At 35.9% G+C, this 10,075-nt stretch overlaps 1 protein-coding gene across 1 annotated transcript in view; it reads left to right on the top strand.

Moving 5' to 3' along the window:
• Nucleotides 1-10,075, top strand: part of akap6 (A kinase (PRKA) anchor protein 6) — a 178,597-nt gene that overhangs the window by 9,045 nt on the left and 159,477 nt on the right. The window lies entirely within an intron of this gene.

Here is a 10,075-nt window from a genome sequence, read left to right as displayed (position 1 = left end):
CGCTCTATCGTTGTATCTGTCGCTCTATCGTTCTATCTGTCGCTCTAACGTTCTATCTGTCGCTCTATCGTTCTATCTGTCGCTCTATCGTTCTATCTGTCGCTCTATCTGTCGCTCTAACGCTCTCTGACGCTCTCGTTCTATCTGTCGCTCTAACGCTCTTTGTCGCTCTATCGTTCTATCTGTCGCTCTATCGTTCTATCTGTCGCTCTATCGTTCTATCTGTCGCTCTATCTGTCGCTCTAACGCTCTCTGACGCTCTCGTTCTATCTGTCGCTCTATCGTTCTATCTGTCGCTCTATCTGTCGCTCTATCTGTCGCTCTAACGCTCTCTGTCGCTCTCGTTCTATCTGTCGCTCTATCGTTCTATCTGTCGCTCTATCTGTCGCTCTATCTGTCGCTCTAACGCTCTTTGCCGCTCTATCGTTCTATCTGTCGCTCTATCGTTCTATCTGTCGCTCTATCTGTCGCTCTATCGTTCTATCTGTCGCTCTATCGTTCTATCTGTCGCTCTATCGTTCTATCTGTCGTTCTATCTGTCGCTCTCGTTCTATCTGTCGCTCTATCGTTCTATCTGTCGCTCTATCTGTCGCTCTAACGCTCTCTGTCGCTCTCGTTCTATCTGTCGCTCTAACGCTCTTTGTCGCTCTATCGTTCTATCTGTCGCTCTGTCGCTCCATCTGTCGCTCTAACGCTCTCTGACGCTCTATTGTTCTATCTGTCGCTCTATCGCTCTATCTGTCGCTCTATCGCTCTCTGTCGCTCTAACGCTCTCTGACGCTCTATTGTTCTATCTGTCGCTCTATCGCTCTATTTGTCGCTCTATCGTTCTGTTTGTCGCTCTATCTTTCTCTTTCGCTCTATCGTTCTATCTGTCGCTCTATCTGTCGCTCACTCTGTCGCTCTATCGCTCTCTGTCGCTCTATCTGTCACTCTGTCGTTCTCTTTCGCTCTATCTTTCTTTTTCGCTTTATCATTCTATCTGTCGCTCTATCTGTCGCTCCATCGTTCTCTTTCGCTCTATCTTTCTCTTTCGCTTTATCATTCTATTTGTCGCTCTATCTTTCTCTTTCGCTCTATCGTTCTATCTGTGTCCCTCACTCTGTCGCTCTATCGTTCTATCTGTCACTCTATCGTTCTCTTTCGCTCTATCTTTCTCTTTCACTCTATCATTCTATCTGTCGCTCTGACGCTCTATCTGTCGCTCTATCTGTCATTCTATCTAATATCTGTCGCTCTATCACTCTATCTGTCGTTCTATCTGTCATTCTATCTTCTATCTGTCGCTCTATCTGTCGTTCTATCTTCTATCTGTCGCTCTATAGCTCTATCTGTCACTCCATCGTTCTATCTGTCGCTCTATCTGTCATTCTATCTTCTATCTGTCGCTCTATCTGTCGCTCTATCTGTCGTTCTATCTTTTATCTGTCGCTCTATCACTCTATCTGTCATTCTATCTTCTATCTGTCGCTCTATCGCTGTCACTCTATCGTTCTATCTGTCGTTCTATCTTCTATCTGTCGCTCTATCGCTGTCACTCTATCGCTCTATCTGTCGTTCTATCTTCTATCTGTCGTTCTATCTTCTATCTGTCGTTCTATCTTCTATCTGTCGTTCTATCTTCTATCTGTCGCTCTATCGCTCTCTGTCACTCTGTCGTTCTATCTGTTGTTCTATCCATCTATCTGTCGCTCTATCGTTCTATCTGTCGCTCTATCCATCTATCTGTCGCTCTATCCATCTATCTGTCGCTCTATCGTTCTATCTGTCGCTCTATCCATCTATCTGTCGCTCTATCGTTCTATCTGTCGCTCTATTTGTCATTCTATCATTCTATTTGTTGTTTTATTAATCTGTCATTCTATCGATTGTTTTATCTATTGTACTATCTATTTATCTCCTTTTGTCTTTGAGCAGGCATAATGTGTTTTACAGGAAGCAACATAGGCCAAATTTAAGTGAAGTTCCGTTTTAAATCCACTGATTTCTTTAGTGTAATGTTGTCTTCTCTGAGCTACACTTCTTTACCTGCTATATATTAATACTAAATCTATTGCTAAAAGCATCAAATCTGAGCATACACTCTCACGCCTGACCTCAGCTTCTGGTGTAGGTCAAGGTCAGAGGAGACGGGCAGGTTTTCATCCAGATGAGAACAGAAGGGAGGAGAGTAGATGGATAGGGAGATGTTCTGCCAGGGACACTGCTGCAGGTGTGTGAAGGGTAATGAACCATGAGCTGGCAGCATTTACTTCTCTACCATTCGTCCTACAGTTTTGTTTGCTACTGCATAGGCTCTTTTGTGTCTGGCCATCCTAGAATAGCCTAGCATCATGGTGGTTAGCTGGTCAGCACGTAACACTTTCTTCAGAAAGTTAAAAAAATGTAGTTTCTTTAATTATCCTGATATATTCTGATTTGCATAAAAATGCCTTTGGAGCAGGAGATCTACTCCTGAAAAGGGATAATAAAGGTTCTTCATAATCGAATGTAAGAAAACCACTTTAGATTTTAAGTTTTAAAATGATGTAAGCTTGACAGAGTATTACTTCTTTATTGCATGTAAGAAGGTTGTTTAATCCTATCAGAATTTAATCCTCTTGTATAAACCGTTTTCTGGTGTCTTTTTTATTTCACTTTAGTTTGCTCCATTTCTTATGGAAGTTTGTTCTGCCACGGAATAAAACAATTTAAAAGATAATTGCGACTTTTTTTTAATCTCAAAATTATGACTTCTCGCAATTATGACTTTTTTTCTCAGAATTGAGAGATATAAACACAATTACTAGTTATAAAGTCAGACTTGCGGGATATAAACTTGCAATTCTGAGTTATAAAGTCAGAATCGCATGATATAAACTCTTATGACTTTTCTTGCAATTGTAATTCTATATCTCGTCGCTCTATTTTCCTTGCAATTCTGTTTTTTCTCTCGCCACTGCTACTTGGGAGTTTATATCACACAGTTCTGACTTTATAATTAGCAATTGCGAGTTTATATCACAATTCTGAGAAAATAAGTTGCAATTACCTTTTTTATTTTTTATTCAGTGGTGGAAATGAGCCTCCATAATTTCTTGAAGGTGTGAGGAATATTTCAGAAGGGAAGCAAATTTCTAGCCTATCTGCTTATGGATACAATTAATAATTCAGAGGATTTGGGACAGAGCCCCAGAGAGAAGAATGCTGTCACGGTCCTGCTGTCTGGATTAAAGCTTTACACTGTATTTATACAAGCAGATGTTCAACTGTATACATTTACAGAGGACTTTCTTCTCTTTGACATTGCAGAGTGAGACAGCAGATCTAGACTGCTCACATTATAATCATCAAAGCTGTCTGCTCTGCAAGCGCACAATATAAGTAGCATTTTTGATTCCTAATGGGACCAGAGGAAATGTTATTGATTGGAGTTTGCTCTTACAGAGCTCACGAGACTGAGATGAGTTTCCAGTTTTGTTTTAAGGAACTGTGTCTCAGATTTTTCTCTCAAAATTTCTTGGGAGAAATAAACGCATCACTTTACAAGAAATTAATTGTAAATGTCACAAATGAGACCTTGGATCACAAAACCAGTCACAAGTCGCACGAGTATATTTGTGGCAATAGCCAACAATACATTGTATGGGTCAAAATTATCGATTTTTCTTTTATGCCAAAAATCATTAGGACATTACGTAAATATCATGTTCCATGAAGATATTTTGTAAATTTCCTACCGTAAATATATTTGTGCAGCTCGTGCTGTATGGATCAGGGCAGAAGCTTTCAGTTTATATTGTAGTGTCCGCTGTCCAATTGAACTAAATGCTTTTTTATATAAAATCGCGATAATTTGGTCTTGGAAGAATTTTATGAGACATGCTTTATTTCACATTAAAATCTTTGAATTCAGTTTCTTGGCAAATTGTAGCACAGTTTGAGACATTGTTCAGAAAATCAGGCGACTTGAAGGAAGAGTTTTCCACTGTATGAATTAAATAAACACAGATTCTTATTAAAGCTATAAAAGTTATTCAGTTAAAAGCAGTGAGTATTTTCTTTTTCTTTTGTTGTATGATTAACATTAATGACACAGCAGGTTTATTACATGTGTTTTCTTTCTCAACTGTTTATTTTCACTTAAGGCAAATCCAACTGTTTACGTGAATAATCACAAAGACAGGCATTTTGACAATTTTGTTTGTATTTTGCCAAATAAGCTGCGGAAGAGAACTGAATTCGGGATTGCGTGCTGTCCAAGAGGTGGATTTCTGTGCGTGCGAGTACCACAATTGAGTTATTTTCCGTGACTTATTGCTCTTAACTCTTTTTAACATTATGCATATACATTATACACGTATGTAACAGTCATGTGTCAAGTCTACACTCTGCTGTCTGTCAACCTAAAATTTTGACTTTACTTAACTTTTTGAAGCTGGAAAAAAAGCAGTTAAATTTGGTGTGGAATGACATTTAGATTTTTGGGTGAATTGTTCTTTTAAGCAAAAGTCTTTTTGCTCTCCATTTAATAATCATACGGGCAGATGTGTTGCGTTGCTCTCTCTCATTGTAGATGGGGTGTCATATGGAAACAGCCATACTATAACTCAAACGATGCCAGTCATAGTGAATCACAGCCTGACTGGAAATAGGTTTTAAATGCAGTTAGAGGGTTTAATGTGGGTGTTAAGGGATTACAGCAGCACTCTGCAGAGACTGAACTCACCCACACGACAATCATTCACTCCCAGTACTGCTCTACACGTCTCTATTGATTCTAGTTCACTCGTTTATCCAAACCAGCATGAAATATACAGAGAGATGCCATCACAGCATGTTCACAGAGAGAGTTCTGACCCTGAACCTCATTCTGATGCTAAATACAGATCTTGCGCTCTGCATAAAGACTGCTGAGAATCAATTATGCAGTCACATTCTGATGTTTGGTGAGTTATTGCTGGAACATTTTGTGTGAATGTAGTTTAAACTTATAATAATATCATAATGTAAATATATATTTGTAAGCCGAACCAAATTTTTCGTTTATCGGTCCAAATGTGGGTTTCCGCTAAGACGGGTGAAGGTCTCTTGTGTGTTACTGTCTTTCCCGTTCCAGATTAGGAAACTATGTCGCTCAGAGGTCCTCATGTCTTCTGTTTAACGCGGGTCTCGCGTTCACAAGCTCATCAGTTTTGGTCACCAGACAGAGGTAATTGCTAATATACCTGAGATTGGTAACATTCACGTTTACACAATCAAAGATACTTTGGTATAGTCCCTATGAAATTGCATACACTTGAATTTAACTTAATGTTTACTTCAGTAGAGGTATGGCCACTACTACAGATAAGTCGACCAACTTTACTTCTCTTATAATAGCTTTGGATTGGCCATGCCGTGATTTCCCATGTACACTTATCTGAAATAACATTAAATTAAAACAGAGGTAAGCCACACCCAGATTTAGGTTGGTCAAGCAGCACGTTTGCTGCCCTAAACGGAAATTCACTTCTTGTCTTTGCAAACCAAGTACACTTGAGTCAATTCCAAATATTAGTCGTCGCTAATTTGACACAAAACTTGTGGTAACATACGAATCCGTACGAATCTACTTGGGAAAACAATTTCAGAGTCAGTCAGAATAAAATCAAATATAACAATTTATTATGTCAGGTAAATGTATCATGCCAATTTCATAATGCTCTGGAATAAAGAGAGAAGATGCAAACCTGACATTATAAAATACATGATGCTGAGAGTTTTGGCCACTCTCTGCATCACGGGCTAATTTGAGCTACAAATCGAGTCTCTTGTTGCATTTCTTTCTAGATACTTCTTTCACATGGAAACATTTGATAACAATGGGAATTTGCATTCAGAGTTTACACCTTTTGGGAGCAGGAGGCCATTTGCTTGGAAGACACACCCTCCTCTGTGTGCGAGTTATCTCCAAACTCTTAAATACCTTATTACCTTTTGGTTTACTTCTTTGGGAACGAGACCTTTGTACCAGTCGCACTGAGACATTTCAAATGATACTAAACATGTGTTGTATGATAATTATTCACATTAAACCATATAGATTCTTGGGTGAATTTTGGTGATCTCAGCATGAGAATGATGGGGGAAGAGGGAAAGAGATGTAGATTAGGATCATTCTGATGTGAGACTTGCGAATGGTGCACAAGAGTGAGTTCAAATGTTAATTTCCTTTGTTCTCACAGAGAGTTGCCCTCTCTTCCAGTTTTTTCAGTCTTACAGGGAGTGAGTATTTTGTGTTAAATATACACTATTATAAATGGTAAACAATGTATTTAATGTTTACCAGAGAGCTCACAGCTATTAATTTAAGAAAAAAGCCAGATTAGGCCTATACATGTTTTTATGACAATTTTTATGGAGGTCTAGGAGTGACACTTATATATAAAATAAAATGAAGGAATCAGTTATCAATTTAATAATTCAGTAATCTATTTAAATTCAGACATAAAAATGGAAATAAATGAATCACTTTTTGAAATGGACAATTAACAGAAAAATGTTTGTTTAATTAATGTTTTGTATCCATATCTACTTGAGTGGGAGATGATGTGGCTCATAAAATTGAGTCAAAAGCTGATTGGTTGACCCCACAGGTGACCTGTCCAATAGCATTTTTTTTAAACTCTATTGACAAATGGATGAAGAAAAGCATAAAAACCAAAGAAAAGCAAACTGCCAAATGCTTTTTTTTGTTGTTGTTAAAAAAGCCATTTAAAAATGTGCATTTAAAAAGGATGTATTACTATTTTAAAAAATGAATTCAACGAGCAGTTGTCTGTTTATTTTTACGTTTTTAATATAAATTATTTTGTCCATTTTTATGTTTGAATTATTAAAATGAACACTGATTCCTTCATAATTTGCAAAAATAATGTCTGTTTTCAAACAGTTTTCCTAAACACTTTCAAGTGCTGTCAGAGATGTTTTTTTTTTCTTTTTTTTCAGGGCAACTATTTCAGTAATATCCATCAGCTTGTGGTGACAATTTAAATTAGGCCTATAGAATTGAAATAGCAATCAATATACAAAAATTATATATAATTATGAGCAATGTTACAATTTATCATAATTACACAGTGTATATAGTTCATTAGTGCTACCCAGCGCTTAAATGTTCACTGTAATGTAAAGCGTGACCATTTTTCTCAGATGCAGCTGCATTTGTGTACTTCATTATAATTTCTCATGAGTAAAAATTGTGGTGTGAAACTATTTTCTAAGAAGCAGGAGATTGACCCATTTTGAGTTCTAACAGAGGCTGCTTGCTCGTTTCAGGGGATTTTGTGAAGTCAGCAGAACTAATGGCTGGTTTATTGAGTGCCTGGTATAATTAAGTAAAGCTTTTGGCTCTTTTACAGCAACACTTTGCCTTGTATTATTACATCTGCTGTTTATTGTTTATTTGCAATGACGCTTTTGCAGTGTGAAAATAAAGCAGAGAGAGTGACACATGTGGATCAAGATCATCTTTATTTCAAATAACATCAATTGATGGTTTTATCTGTGCGCTTTTGCATTGCTTTATTAAATATTGATAATGTAGTGAGCTTGAATTTTAGGGGAAAAATAACTAAATCTATATTGTTTTCACATTCTCTCTCCTTATATCCTTAACAGATTGGAAATAAACCATAATCATGTAAAGTTTATAACTACATCTGACATCATATCACCCTTAAAAAAACTCCTGAAATATACAATAAAGGTATAATGTATAACACAGATTATGCCCTTCTCCATCTTTATTTTGGTGTACATTTAAGTAGGATTTTTTTTTAATGTATCATCATGGATTACCTTTTAATGTGGTGAACATTGATGTCATCAACATCTCTTTATACTTACAAATCAATACGTGTTTCTAGTCTTATGTAAAAATTTTAACTAACAAACTTGAAAATATATTGAGATCTTGATAGTGTAATGGGATCAGTTTTAGCACTGAGATATGATTTAGAGCATGTATGTGTGTGTGTATGTCATGTTTTGAATAGATTATGCATGCATGTGATATGCTAATCAACTGTAAGGCCCTTTATAATCCTGTGTGAACACTTGTTTGTATGTTCCCCTGATGCAGATGTGTGTTGTAACTCCTGTGTTAACAAACACATCGGAAATGATTCTATCTGCCCCTTCATGTTGAATGTCATCTCATGAATTAGTCTGAATGGCTTCATCTGTGTTTTAACAAATAGTACATGCAGATGAGCTGTAAATGTCAGGAAGTCATATTAGCTGAATAATTCATCTGACTGCTGTGATGCTGTTTGTGGGAGGGAATCGCTCTGTGCTGAAGCAGCATATTAAACAGATGTACAGACTGGATCGTTCAAGATATTGATTTCCAATCGTTGACTTCCCTGTTGCAGTGGCCTAGATATTCAATTCTTGTTAATGCCGGTGAGACGGCCTCATAACGACTGTCGATTGTTCCGGTTCAGCATCATCTTCATTACCATCACAGATTTCTTTGTTTAGGGTGGAAATGACCTCAGCTATTGATATAATGACGCTGTGTATGACCTCATTGTGCATTATTCATGGTCATATAGCATGTTTCAGTAGCTATTCTGGCATTTTACCCACATATGCTGTCTGTTATATACTGTTGAGTCATGGTTAAAAGTGAAATAAGAGCTTTGTTGGGTTATTCCAATAATTAAAACGATATCCTTATTTTACATTTACATATTTAAGATCTTTGTCCATTGCATTCTATTAGTTCACGAATTCTCTGGGAGTCAAACGACTTTGAGTTACAAGAACAATTAGTTTTAGTTTAAAGTGGTTTATTATTGTAATATGTTTGGCATACAGTTGATGACTTAATCAGTCTTGATCAGTCTTAATAAAGATCTGCTAAATTCTAAATACAACTGAGATGATAATATAATAATAATGCCTAATAAAATTTTCATAAAGTTTAATAATAAAGCAGTTCAGTCCAATTCTAAATATCTACATAGGTTTGTAGTTGTCTTAGGCAAAGGATTTTAACAAAGTTCTTAAATAGATGCTTTTAATTGGTTTAGTGTTTTAGCAGCCTATTATTTTCTTTAATAATAAAATAACATTTATTAATATTTTGAATTAGGTTTTATTTTTACATTTTCATTTTTCATTTTAGTTTTAGTAATTTAGTTTTGTGCTTTTATCATTTTAATTTGTTTTTACAATTTATTTTTAGCTTTAATTTAGTCTACTTTCATTCCAGTTTTAGTAAGTTTTAGTAATAACTGAAATAAAATAAGTTATGTTTAAGTTTTTCATTTAATATTTATATTGCATTTAATTTCAGCTTTATTTGCATTATCGAAAATGATTTGTACTAGTTTCAGTTAATGATAACAACACTAAAAAGACTTTGTATTGATCACCTTTATATGGTCAAATATCAAAAACACTGTTTATAGTTTGATTACTGTTTGTCATTGTATTTTAGCATGTTATCATGAAAATAGCCGTTAGTGTAGACATGGCAATATGCACATAATCCTCAATGTACGTGATATAAAATAGTTGATCCGGGATTAAACAGATTGTGATGGTGCTTGAAAGCATCTTAAAGGATTTTTGTTACATGAATTTCAATTCCCAATGACATCAGTATTTTAGAGTTTTGTGACTTAGTTTTGCTTTGTGGTCATCTACATGCTAATGTAGTCTAAACGACATATGCAACTTTTAATGTGTATCAGCTAACATGTAGTCACTTTTTCTCTTCTGGTAAAATAGATGATATTATTGATGACTAATCATTTGTCTAATGAAATGATCTCTGCAGTGAGAACTAGAGGATGTCAGAATATATGTCCGCCAGCTCATGAATTAAAATGTGGGTTTAAAATGTTCCCTGAACCAACGTTGCAGTGTGTTTTGTCTTGATTAGTGTGTGATTAGCGTTTTATCCATGTAGCAATGCTTTTTTCCCTTCAAAATGGAAAATAATTCCCAAAGATGAGAAATCCCTGTCTTTTAAATGCTTTTCAAATGCTTTGCCATGTGTATGAGAGCCAATTTACATGCTGTCATCCATGACATTGACCAC

Source organism: Scardinius erythrophthalmus (genome assembly GCF_964197995.2).
Source record: "Scardinius erythrophthalmus genome assembly, chromosome: 19".
NCBI classification, from domain to species: Eukaryota; Metazoa; Chordata; class Actinopteri; order Cypriniformes; family Leuciscidae; genus Scardinius; species Scardinius erythrophthalmus.
Note: the sequence above shows the minus strand (reverse complement) of the source record. Positions and strands in the feature narration are given on the sequence as shown.